At 39.0% G+C, this 14178-nt stretch overlaps 1 protein-coding gene and 1 non-coding gene across 3 annotated transcripts in view; both read right to left on the bottom strand.

Annotated features, from left to right (window-relative positions):
• The window catches only part of SMARCA1 (SNF2 related chromatin remodeling ATPase 1), a 1054017-nt gene that overhangs the window by 773761 nt on the left and 266078 nt on the right, over nt 1–14178 (bottom strand). The gene's annotated exons all lie outside the window — the stretch shown is intronic.
• On the bottom strand, nt 7320–7426 carry LOC112934669 (U6 spliceosomal RNA). The gene has a single exon (XR_003238006.1). It is a non-coding gene; the product is annotated as a U6 spliceosomal RNA (small nuclear RNA).

The raw sequence follows: 14178 nt of genomic DNA on the forward strand, positions 1-14178 counted from the left end.
CAATATTTGAACTTTAGTGTCCCCCTAGAATTGTAATAAGGACAGACTGTACTCAAATGAGTGGCATCTAACTGTTGTACATTATTATTGTATTGTCTTAATGTCCTTTGATCTCACTGTATATCCTCTGATAGATGACTTAAGACAATATAGCTGGACATCATATGAAAAGGTTATTAGAATAGAGAATGAGGGGTGCCTGGGTGGCTCTGCAGGTTAAGCATCTGCCTTCAGGTCAGGTCATGATCCTGACGTCCTGGGATTGAGGCCCACGTTAGGCACCCTGCTCAGTGGGGAACCTGCTTTTCCCTCTCCTCCCGGTTCATTCTCTCTCTCTCTCTTTCTCTCTCTCAAATAAATGAATAAAATCTTTTAAAAAAATAGAGAATGAATTTTCAACATTAAGTATGGCATGATCCTGATGTTAATTTAATCAATATAGTCTTCAGACACATTTCAGAGCCTTCTGGGTGCATTAGCACCTACATTGTCCATCAGCACTCTCAGTGATTGCTATTGGGGAAGTAGCTTCATCAAGGCGGGAGCAGGACTATCATAAACTGCTGACCTCCTGCTCTATGGAAATTGTTCAACAGTTAAACTTAGTGATTTAAGAGAAAAATAAACTGGAATAAACTGGGGAATATTAGGGGAGTCTCTTCTTCCCACTCCAGATGTTTCTTTCCATGTGTTGTGATATACCTATAGGGAGGAGGGGACTGAGAAATAATTTAACTGGTTGTCAAACTTGGGACAAGGAAATGTGCATGCACAGTTCTGTTCATACATCTCCTTCCTGGAATATGACAGACTACAAAGGAGCTGTGTTCTGCTCTAATTTCTGCCAAACAGTGAGAGGGGCCTGACCCTGTGAAGGCCCTGCAATGGTATGGCACAGGCTGTGACCGAGGGGATAAGTCTCTCTAACACAGGGGCACAGTATTAGAAAGCCCACTTGCTCATTGATCTATATAGGGTGTCCTTCACCCCAGACCTTATCCATATTAAAGGTGATATTTTAGATTATCTTTAGATTCCTTTGAATTTCTCAATTGTTCAGAACTCAAGGTAAGTAAAATACCATGCTATTGATTGGTCTCCCACTTGCTCACAAACACATGTGGTCTGTTTATGAAGGGAAATTTGCTTCTCAAGATGACATGAAAGAGAATTCCTATGGATAATGAGTGGGGGGACCCTGAATATACAACAGGAAAATCTTGAAAGGTTGTCACCCAAAGCAGGAAGTAGGACCCTGAAAAGGGAAATGAGTCTTAATCACTTGGCTGAGGGCCAGCTGGGAATAACAGAACTATTCTCAGAACTTTACTTTTGAACTCAAAGATCCCTTTAGACTCTACAAATGCTCATTTTAAAAAATTCTCCTGATTCAACAAGGTCTGAAGGCTGAAGTAGAATTGAGCAACTGTGATAAATAGCAATATGATCAGTGGCTTATTTGCTCTCACAAATTCCTATTGCCTCTGGGGATTTTCCTGATACTGGGGGACATGAATTTGCAAATAATGTCTTTCTCTGGGTCTGGAAGAGTTTCTGTCATTTTCTTCATTTTTGTTGACATTTCCCCAATAATTTATGAGCTTCCGTTGATATGTAGAAAGATCAATAGCTATGTGCGTCTTTGGGAACTAAGTGACAAAATAACACTAACATGCTCCAGTAAAAAGCACCGCATTTCTCTTGTCATGGTCAATATTTGAAGTTGGTAAAACATAGAGGTGACTCTTTCTTTGTGCATATCTATATTTCCTCAGATATTCTGAAGCGTGGATTCCTTTCTAAATGCCAAGGGGCAGTAGTTTTCCAAAAGAGCTAAGACATAGCATTAGGGGTGACAAGGAGCCCTCTCAGGGGTGGCCATGGAAATGAAGAGTGAAGAGGTAGGTTCCATCTCTTACCCAACTATACCTGGGGCATCTTTGTTTTAATCTGTTTTATATATTGAGCTTTCCTGAAATATTTCATTTGAACACAGAGTCCAAAAATTTTTTAAAGTTTGAAAATCTAACAGCAAAAATATAAACTCAATTAAAAAATGGTAAAAGGACTTGAACCTTTCTCTAAAGAAGACATACAGATGGCCAATAAGCACATGAAAGGATGCTCAGCACTACTAATTATTAGGGAAATGCAAGTCAAAACCACAGTGAGATACTACATCCCACCTATCAGGATGCCTGTAAATTAAAAAAGTAGAAAATAACAAGTATTGGTGAGGATGTGGAGAAATTGGAACACTTGTGTATTACTGGTGGAAATATAAATAGTATAACTGCTGTTAAAATGATACGGTTACTCCTAAAAAAAAATAAAAATAGAATTACCATATGATTCAGCAATTCTACTCCTGGATATATACCCACAAGAATTGGAAGCAGAGGCTCAAACAGATATTTGTACACCTATATTCATAGCAACGTTATTAATAATAGCCAATGATAAATGGATAAATAAAATGTAATATATCCATACAATGGAATATTATCCAGCCTTTAAAATGAAGGAAATTCTGACACAGGTTACAACATGGATGAAATTTGAAGGCATTATACTAAATAAAATAAGACACAAAAGGACAAATATTGTATGATTTTACTTCTATGAGATAACTATTATAGTCAAATTCATAAACACAGAAAGTAGAATAGTAATTGCCAGAGACTTGTGGGAAAGTGGAATGGGGAAATAATGTTTAATTGGCACAGAATTTTGATCTGGGAAGACGAAGACATTCTGGAAATGGATAGTTGGTGATGGTTGCACATCATTGTGAATGTAGCTTCCGTAATAGTTTATTAAAGGTATACATCATTAGACAAGGTTCTAAGACCAAGTTAAGGGAGAAGAGAAGCTTAAAGTTTGGGAGTAAAGTGGATTCTGTTGGATGCAGTTAAACCCAGATGCCAAAGTTGGACTGAAGAGACCCCAAAACTGGAGGAAACAATATAGTCAACCCAGAGAGCAAAGAAGGCTTGAAATGTGGGCCTAACCGTAGTGTGACAAAGTTGGGGTAGTAGGAACAGTAGTCCTGAACCATCATTGACTCACAGGACACAGCACTCCAAACACTATACCGCTAATGAAACTAACGTAACCTTTCTCAAAAATTCTGAACCAGGTAAGGGGAGACAGTGACAGGAGAAGCTATTGAGAATTCCTTAAGAATACTACCATCCATGGATGCCTGGGTGGCTCAGTGGTTGAGTGTCTGCCTTCAGCTCAGGATGTGATCCCAGAGTTCCAGAATCGAGTCCTTCATCAGGCTCCCTGCAGGCTCTCTGCCTTGTGTCTCTGCCTCTCTCATGAATAAATAAATAAATAAATAAATCTTTAAAAAATACTACCATCCAATGTGAGAAATATTCAAGGCTCAGAAAACCACTGGAAAGAGAGGAATGTACCACTTCCAAAATAGTCAATTTACATATGGACGATTAAGCATGAAACAAACACTAAGCTCAGTCACCCATGGGGTTTCCATTGTCATTAAGAACTAGCTAATTCTTGTCTCCACTGGTGTTCACTTTAAAGAAAGTAAGTAGGACGCCTGGGTGACTCAATTGTTTAAGCAGCTGCCTTAGGTTCAGGTCATGATCTCAGGGGCCTAGGATCAAGCCCTGCGTGGGTCTCCCTGCTCAGCAGGGAGTCTGTTTATCCCTCCCATTCCCTCTCTCCTTCTACCCTTATTCTTACTTGTGCTCTCTTTCTCAAATAAATAAATAAAACCTTTAAAAAATAAAGTGCTTCCAAACACACCAGGAGATTTCTATGTCAACAATAACTAAATCTTAGGACGCCTGGGTGGCTCAGTGGTTGAGTGTCTGTCTCTGGCTCAGGGCATAATCTTGGGTCTGGGGATTGAGTCCCGCATCTGGCTCCCCTCGAGGACCCTGATTTTCCCTCTGCCTCTGTCTCTGCCTCTCTCTGTTTGTCTCTTATGAATAAATAAATAAAAAAATCTTTAAAAAACAAAACAACTAAATCTTTTTAAAAGTCATTTATATATTACCTTCAAATCTTCGTATCATCCTTGACTTTCTTCTTTCTCTTATACCCCACATCCAGTCTGTCAGTAAACTGCCTTCAAAATAAATGCAGATTCTATCTCCTCTTCATCTCCGCTGCCTTTGAAATAAATTCAAAATCTGCCTCCTCTTCATCTCTTCTACCAAGCCAACATTATTTGTTGCCATGTCTACTCCAACAGCTTCCTAACTACCTTACCTCTACTTCTGTCTTCCTATGGTCTGCTCTAAGCAAAGCAACCAGAGGGAGCCATTTAAAATATAAATCAGATCATTGACATGATATAGAAAAAGGCAGTATAATGCAGAGTAGGAGTACAAGTCTGGAGCTAGACTGCTATAGTTAAAATTCTAGATCCATCACTTTCTAGCTGTATGACCTTAGCTAAGAAATTTAATCTCTATGTAACTTTCTCTCATCCTTACAACAAAGATAGTATTAGTAGCTATATTATAGATATGCTTGAAGATTACATTAGTTGATACACCCAACACACGTAGCCTAGTACCTGGAACCATAAATTTTAGCTATTGTTATGTCACGTAACTGCTCAAAACCCTCCAAAGGATTCCCATCATGCTTAGAATAAAAATCCGAAGTCTGTACCACAGCTTAAAAGATCCTACATGAACTGACCTTTACATACTTCCCTGATTTCGCTTTCTTTCATTCTTTTCCCTGTTCAACTAAACTGTATTCACATTGACCTCTTTGCTGTTACTAAAACACACTGGACATTATAGTATATATAGTTTATAATTTCACTTGTTCATTCAACAAATATTTGTTGGACAACTACTATGTAACAGGAACTGCTGTAGGTATTTAAAATACATCAATGAGCAAAGCAGATGAAAATCCATACCCTCTATAAACAGATCTAAGCCCACCCCCTCCCATCTTTGTCTCCTAAATCCTATTTCCCTAGACAAATCAAAGATAAGTGAAAGTTGATCCCAGACAGAAAGTTGATCCCTCACAGAAGACTGTGAGGCCAGGTACAGGTAAAAGAGACAAGTGAGAGGGAAATGAAGCCCTAGTTTCTCACATGAGTGTCAAGTTTCCCGAAGTTGAGTGTTTTATTAAGGAGTCCCGAGAGCTCAGGGCCAATCACCTGACGGTATCTCTCAGTCCCAAGCCATACCAACCAGTCTGCCCAATGAGACAGTCCCATCCTTCCTGGGTAAGGCCCAGGCACATAAAATTAATTGTACTTATGTCCCCAGCTGAAACATTAAAGGACTTCAACCCAACATTGTGAGAAAAGGACTTATTTTGCTAACACAATAAATGTGACATGGTCTAATAGGTAACTGCTGAGGGAGCTCTTTAGGAGATTATTTTAAAACATATGAGTAACTTATTAAGACATGGATAGTAGATTCTTTTTATTTATGTACACTGAGGTGAAGAAAATCCTCAATATTTTTTAGTTAATTACTAAGCTAACTTCTGAATTTCAAGGCTTTTTTGTTTTCTATGAGGTAAGCAAGAACACAAACCACTGAGCCAGTCCAACAGGAGCCTAGTACACTCTGGCCCAGGCCACAGGATGGCCCCTCCTGCACATGTCCCAGCCTTCTCACTCAAGTTCCTTTGCATAGGACTTAACTAAGGAGCAGAATGATAAGGCAAAATGAGGACATTTCCTAAAGACGCTAGGTTTTCAGGGTCTGTAAATGCTGCAAGATACAGGCTACAGGGACTAACTGTCTGAGGGCTCTGGGGCTAAAATAAAAGGTTGGACAGGCAACCAGCACTAACAAACCTGGTTTAAAAAAAAAAACCTCTAAAAAAATAAAAATAAAAAAGAAAAACCTCTAAGGGTCATGTCATACGTCCTAATTACTCCTCTCTATTCTTATTTAGCATTGGGCCTAGCTGGCTGCTAGGCCTCATTCCCCACCCTAAAGCAGCAGGCAACAAATGCTTGTGAGTCAAGGTTGCTGTTTACAGCAATCTAGTAGTAAATCCTTCTTTGAAGCAAAAATGACCCCAAAATTCTTCTGCATATCTGCACTATGTCTATTGATTTTCTGTTTTCCCACTGTGTATATTTTTAATTATACAAGTACTACATGGATACATTCTTGTAAAAATGCAATTGGAATACATAAAATAAAAGGGCCCCTTGACCACTGACTCCCTATTCTATTCCCCCACCTAGAGAGAACCACTATGATCAATTTGGTCTATATCCCTCAAAGCCTTTTCCTATTCATCTTGGTTCCTTTATATATCTGAGTTCACAAAGCTGTTTTGACAGATTTTTCTTTTAAAGAAATAGTCTCAAACTGTTATAGTGTAATTTTTGCTTGCTTTTGCTTCTTGACAATATGCCTTAGAGATTTTCCATGTTAGTAAATACACAGTTATCTTACTCTTTTTAACTGTTACATAGTATTCCATAATAAGGCTATACCTTTGTTTATTTAATCAGTTACCTTTGAGGGGTCTCCCATGTTCTCTTTTCTTGGGCTACTCTTAAAATTTTTCAGAGATGCCTGCTAGACCAAATGTTAATGCCCCCCCCCTCGCAATTCATATGTTGAAACCGTAACCTCCAATGTGATGGTATAAGCAGGCGGAGCCTTTGCAAGGTGATTAGGACATGAGGGTGGAGCCCATGTGAATGGGATTAATGCTCTTGTTAAAAAGACACCAGAGAATTCCCTTGCCCCTTCTACCACATGAAGACACAGTGAGAAGATAGCTATTTATGAACCAGAAAGTACACCCTCATAGACACTGAATCTGCCAGTGCTTGACCTTGACATCCCAGCCTTCAGAACTGTGAGAAACAAATCTCTGTTGTTTATACGCCATCCAGTCTATGGTATTCTTTTATTTTTTTTATTTTTTTTTAATTTTTATTTATTTATGATAGTCACAGAGAGAGAGAGAGAGGCAGAGACACAGGCGGAGGAAGAAGCAGGCTCCATGCACCGGAAGCCTGATGTGGGATTCGATCCCGGTTCTCCAGGATCGCGCCCTGGGCCAAAGGCAGGCGCCAAACCGCTGCGCCACCCAAGGATCCCTATGGTATTCTTTTATAGCAGCCTGGATAGACTAAGACAATGTCCCATTACAGAACATAACATGTTTTCCTCTATCATGTAACCACTTTGTTTTATTCCACTTTTCACTTTTCCCCCACTAACTCTCTATTTGGGAAACTGTTGCCTTGATTTAGATGGAGGACTATGGAATAAATTGCTCTGATTTTCTCTCTTTCACCAGGATGGTAAACTTTTTCTTTTCTTTTCTTTTTTTAAAATATGGAACGCTTCACGAATTTGTGTGTCATCCCTGTGCAGGGGCCATGCTAATCTTCTCTGTATCGTTCCAATTTTAGTATATGTGCTGCCGAAGCGAGCACTGGTAAACTTTTTCTATCCTTACCATAACAGTGTGATTTATTCACAGCTACTCTGTTCCACCTCCTGTTTACTTCCCAAAGGCAAACTCAGTCTGTTCACTCTTTCTGTGGTTTCTAAGACAACTTATCTCCAGAAGCAATTATCTATAACTTCTAAAAAATATACCACCTTCCATGGATGTTATTCAAAATATTTAGCAACCATATGAACCAGGCACAGACCAATCTTACTGGATGCCTGAACAGGGCAAACACTAGTTTTTGTATCATGCTGACACCAATTAGCTAAGTGCCAGTTTTTCTCACCACTCCTTTATAAGATTGTCTGCCAAATATGTGTCTGCTACCAAATCACATTTTTGTTCCCCAAACTTCAATCATTAATTCAATACACATTTATCAGGAGGCTACAATGTCCCTTACATTGCATTAGAGTAGGGTTTGACCCCAGAACTACTGACATTTCAGGCAAGATAAATGTTGTGGGGGACTGTCCAGTGCACTGTAAGATGTTTAGCAGCATTCCTGGCCTCTAACCATTAGATTCCAGTAGCAGCTGCCTCCTCCCCAGTTGTGACAAACAAAAATGACTCCAGACATCGCCAAATGTCCCCTGGGGGGACAAAATCACCTATGTATGAAAACCACTATAGTAGATGTTGATGAGATATAAGACAAAAAAACAAAAATTCTGCCCTAGGTTAGATTACAGTCTCATTTAACATTTGATTTAATATACTAGTGGGCCAGCCTAAAATATGTTTCTGTTGTTACAGTTATGTAACCTCAATATTCACTCTTTACCCAAAGTTATATAGAAGCATCTTCATATTGGCAGCCTTGGCCCTAAGAGTATGAGCAGTAGTTAATGAAAGAATGTTTATAAGCTTCATTAATAGAAACTGTAATCACATCTGTGCCCTTTTTATTCAATAGCTGATTCCTGAAGAATTGTGGATAAATGGAACTACACTTCCCCACTGACAGAATTTAATAGCTCAGAACCACTTTTTTAAATCTCCACTTGATTCTAAATGGATATAACCTCCTTAGACTTTAGATATCAATTAAGAACATGTGTGTAAATCTACTAACCCAGTTCTCGGTGCTTGTCATGGATTATCTCATTCATTCATCACAACAAGCCTATAAGGTAGGTTTTGTTATCATCTCAATTTAAAGATGAAGGACTAGAAGTGCAGAAAAGTTAAATATGTGACCTAAGGTCATACAACCATTACAGGGTAGGCCCAGAGCCCAAATCCTCAACTACTACATGGCACTGCCTCAATAAAGATGAAGAAGAGAAAGAATAATGAGGAAAAGGAAGAGAAAGAGGAGTAAAGAATTAAACTTACCCCTGCCTCCTCCCATGGATTTGAATGTAGTCCAAGTACCAAGAGAAGGAGGTTTTATATTACAAATGCCCCGGACCACTTTGTAACTTGATTATGACCACCTCAGCATCACGTGCCACAGATCCAAAGTCAAGAGTTCCTAGCAGGTCTTAAAGATGTGTCCTGAGAGGGCATATGAAATTGGCAGGAACTACTAGCCTTGCTCAAGGTCAGAGAAGCAAGAGCATAAAGTCCAAATATTTTGACAATGTCTCACTACCCTATTCACTGCAACATATTCCAAAGAAACTGAATTGCTTGCTGTGGAAGAGGAAGCTCAAGGTCAGAAAAACAGAAGATCCTGAAGCCAGAACACCAAATAACTGTTAGTGTGGAAATCCATCAGAGGAGTCTTTAGATAGAGGCTCTGAATGGTCCACCACCAAAGTTAAGCATCTCCACTGTACTTCAGTGTTTCTCTTCTTTTTCTTTTTGCCTCTGCAGCACAGAATCTTCACTGACTTGATTTTAATTGTTTGCTAAGTCCACCCAAATACACTGTCCTACGTAAGTTAATATATAATATATATATATAATATATAAATAAATATATATTCAGTCATTTCTACTATAATATGGCATATCCTTTTAAAATTACCGCACTATGCAAAATTGCACAATGAAAACCACAGGGCTTATGGGAAAAATGGGGTTAGAAGAACAACAATAAAAAATATCAGTAGCATTTTAAAAACCAGATAGGAAAGGCAGCACAGTTTTACACATGTTAATGGTTAAGAAATACATAAATACTACAATAAATATGGAACTTCACCTTGAAAACACCTAAAGTTTGCTTATAGATGTAGGCATAGCAGGTTATGAGTTATTGTGAAGTGGCAGAAGGAATCGTATCTGAAGTCAGATGGAAAGTTGTAACACTAAATGTGAATGGCTATGGCTAGTAGATGTTTAAGGGTGTATTTTGTGTATTACCAAACCACTCAGTTCAGCTGGGTGTAGTTTTCTGCATTTACCTAATATTTCTTGTTGACGGAATCATGCTCAAGCAAACACAAAATTCATGTCATGCTCAAATTGTTCCCTAATACATCAATCACATTGGAACAAACTCAAGTTTTCAAAACAGAGATTATAGCAGAACTGACTTACAATGATTTAGGTACTAAGAAGATGGAAAACAGTGGCAGAATGGAGTAGTATCAAGGACAATAAGCCTCCAATTAAAATTCCAGGCTACCTTTCCATGCTACTGTAAAGGCATACACCTACAACTAAAAGAAAGTATCTGTTTATATTCTCCCTTTTATTCAAAGATCCTAAAACAAAATACTACGGGGGCTGCAGGTTCTATTTATCTCCTACTGTGAAGGCACTGACTTGGACCTGCTGCCTTCCCCAAGTAGACAAGACAGGTACATAGAAGTCTGGGGGATTATCTGACATTCAGAGAATCTTTACACCAACCAATACTTAGTAAGTCCAACTGAAGTAAATAGAGACAGAAACAGCCCCAGTGTTCATTTTTAATTCTTTGCTTTTCTTTTAATTCTTTGCCTCATTTTGTTGCTTTCGCATATCTAATTCTCCCCTCCTAGAATAATATTTCTTCCCCTTGTGGTGGTTTTAAAAACATGTCCACAAATTTTTTGATACTTTCCCACTTCAAGAAGTGAAGTTTAATTCGCTTCCCTTTGAGTATGGCCTGGACTTAATGACTCACTTCTAACAAATAGGATAGAAGTGATGGTATATCACTTCCATTAAGTTATAAAAAAGACTGTGGCTTCCATCTTGGTTTTCTGTGTCTCCCATTGGGATCATTTGCCATGACAGAAGCCAGCTGCCATGCTTTAAGTTTTCCTAGCTTTCATTCGGTGATTGTTTATATATTTTTATTTCTTTGCTGGGGCTTTCTATTTTTCCATTTCTCTCAAGGATTTTGCCCTTGCTTATTGGTGTATTTTTATAATAGTTGCTTTAAAATTTTTTCATATAATTCCAACATCTGTCATCTAGGATGATATCTGTTGATTGTCTTTTCTCATGTGAGTTAAGACATTTCTAATTCTTTATATGCTTAATAATTTTGGATTATATCCTGGAAAATTTAGATGCTGCCTTATCAGATCTTGAAAATTGTTTAAACCCCCATGCTGATACTGATGGTTTTGTTTTAGCAGGCAGTCAACGTTCTGATTCAACTTCTGTGGGTTGTGGTTCCAAAGTCCATTCCATTTTCAAAGCCTTTACAGCACTATCCAGGTATGTTTCACATGTCCGCCTTTTAGTGAATAGTCTGGGATCTAGGCTGTGGTCTGTTTAGTTCTTGAAGACTTTAGTCTGCTAAATAGGGTCTAACCCAGACACGTTCACTCAGGGTTGAGCTCTAGAGTTCATAAACAACTTTATAAGGTCACTTTCCCAAGCTTCTCCCTTTCTGTGATCTCCTCAGAACTTTCTGGTTCCCTGAGGCTCTTTTTGTTCAGTCCTCTGGCCTGAAAGCTGAGGTTTAGTTAGTTATCCTACTCTGCTATTCACTTTTGCAATGTGCCCTTGTTTAGGTCCAAGCAATAGCGTACAGAAAGAGGAAAAAAGCAATGGAAATTGGCCCAACCCTCTTAGAACCACAGATCCACCAAAAAGAAAAGAGAATCCCCTGTCCTCAAAGACTTAGCCCCTGAAGCCTTCAATTATCAACTGCTGCCCACTATTTCCACAGAATTTCTTGGGAGTCAGAGCACAAGAAAACAGAAAAGAGTTTTTAAAAAAGTGGAAGATTTCCACACTAAGTGTTAGTAGTTCCCTTTCCCATTCTTTTTTTAAAGATTTTATTTATTTATTCATGAGAGACAAGAGAAAGAGGCAGAGACACAGGCAGAGGGAGAAGCAGGCTCCATGCAGGACTCAATGTGGGACTCAATCCGGAGACTCCAGGATCAGGCCCTGGGCTGAATGAAGGTGATGCTAAACCACCCGGGCAGCCCCCCACCCGCCCTTTTCCATTCTTAAGCCAGAATTAGATCACTTCTCCTAAAGCTCTGTCTGCTCACTGATGGCCACTTAACTGGATTCTGATATGCTGAGTTCGGGCCAGAGTATAGCAAAATTTTTAAGTGGCATGCTCACCAGTTCAGCGATAGTGTGATTTCTGTTTTTTCCTCCCAATCTGCTACTATTTACTTTTCAGACTATTCAATGTTCTATTCATTCTGTTCAGGCTTTATAGCTATATACAAAACTGGAGGGTAGAGTATGCTTATTTCATCTAATCCAGAATTGGAACCCCATTATGCTATATTATAATTATCTAATTTTGTTTTTCTGTTTCTCCCTGCAAGCTCCTTAGAACTGAGATTCTATATATCCCCCATAACTAGAACAGACCTTAGAATAACATTGGTGACTAATAAATTATTCTGTAATGAGTGAGTGATTGAAGCTCCTAACCAGGGATGCCTGGGTGGCTCAGCGGTTAAGCGTGTCTGCCTTCAGCTCAAAGTGTGATCCTAGAGTACTGGGATTGAGTCCCACATTGGGCTCCTTGCATGGAGCCTGATTCTCCCTCTGCCTGTGTCTCTCTACCTCTCTTTCTGTGTCTCTCATGAATAAATAAATAAAATCTTAAAAAATAAGGTCCTAATCAGGAAACCTACCCATTCCTAGAGTCCAAAAGCAAGGAAACCAGCTTGGCAGCATGAGCATGGAGCAGAGCTTGTGCCAGTAGGAAAGAGTAACAATGCCCTCTTCAGTAGTGTAAACTTATTTCTCCAGAAGGCCTCTGATGGCAATGCTCCCATCTTTGCCATTTAATCCATTACTAGTTGCAAGACAGATATTTCACACATAGTAGTAAAGGGATGGCTATCTTTTAAAAATGACCATCAATCAGTAATTTGAATGAACAAGCCCATATAATATTCTCAACTCTACGTTAAGCACAGGAAGAATAAACAAGGAAAAGGCATTGACCCTACTTCTCAATTTAGTTATAATACACAATTTGTATGACTAACTCATTGAAAAACAGAAAAAATTCAAGGCATGACATCAGGAAATATGTAATTGTGAAGAGTACTGTAATAGTTCAAAGGGGTGCAGATCAGAGTGGTCTGGAACAGCTACAACAGAGGAAGACGCAAAACTTGAGATGAGTCTTGAACTGTGGGTTAAAGAGTAGTAAGTGGAGGTCTTTTTAGAAAGATTAAGCAACACAAGCAAAGCTGTGAATGGGGAAGAACATGAGAAACAGATGGGCCTGACTACAGAAAAGATTATATTTGATGAGCTCAGTAGTCTATACTTATTGCTGCATTCTGGCCATGGTGTCAAAAATATTAAAAACCCAGAACTAAGAGGGATCTTCACTTATTCAACTCTATCCAGTGCCAAGACTCTGATTCATGCACCAGTTCCCCTGTCCTACACACACACACACACACACACACACACACACACACACACAAAGACCCTCTTTCTGACAACATGGGTCCATTTAGAATCAGTGTTTCTCTTTTAAGAAGTATCAGAAAATATTTTCTCTCTCTACTGGGGCTGCCAGGACACTATGTGGCAGGAGCCTAAATGTAGAATAAAGGAAAGCTAAGACAAACAGGGCCCAAAATAAATGGCAAAAAAGAGCCTGATGATATCAACTGATCCCTTAAATCAGCCCTCACTAAAGTCAGTTCCCTGTTATATGATACAACTGACTCTATTTTTGAGTTTTTTGAATTGGGCTTCTGTTATGTGCCACAAAAAGAATCTTGAATAACACAAGACTTCTCCATACTCTCACCAACTGGTTAAGCAGCCATAGGATTTGGAGTTCCCAAATTATAGGGCAATCATTTCTTTCTGAGGCAGCCTATTACATCTTTAGATAGCCCTCATAGAATATTATTCCTTTCACTGAATTAAAATTTGCCTCCATTTTACTTCATCTTCTTGGTTCTAGTTCTCATCTCTGGAGCCAAATAGAATAAGGGTGATCTCTCTGGCACACTCATTTGAGGACAACTTCTATGTCTTCCCTGAGATTGCTCACACTCAGTTCCTTCAGCAGTTCCTGATGGCATAGTTTGTATGACTGCAGGCCTCCTTACAGTCTGAGTAACACTGCTCCCAATGGGTTCCAGTTTGTAAAAGGTATTGTCCAAGACTAAGTGAAACATTCTAGTTAGAACAATACACATTACAATTGGATTATCACTTGTCTCACATTCTATTATCGCAATGGTTCTCAACTTTGGTTTCCCATTGGAATCACCTGGGGAGATTTAAATATACCTATTTCTAGGCCCTACCCCCACAGATTCCTATGCAGTTGATCTGGGTTGCAGCCTGGGAAGCCAAGTGTGTGAACCACCATATTAATGTGTCACAAAAAATACA

This window comes from Vulpes vulpes, chromosome X (genome assembly GCF_048418805.1).
Source record: "Vulpes vulpes isolate BD-2025 chromosome X, VulVul3, whole genome shotgun sequence".
Lineage (NCBI taxonomy): Eukaryota > Metazoa > Chordata > Mammalia > Carnivora > Canidae > Vulpes > Vulpes vulpes.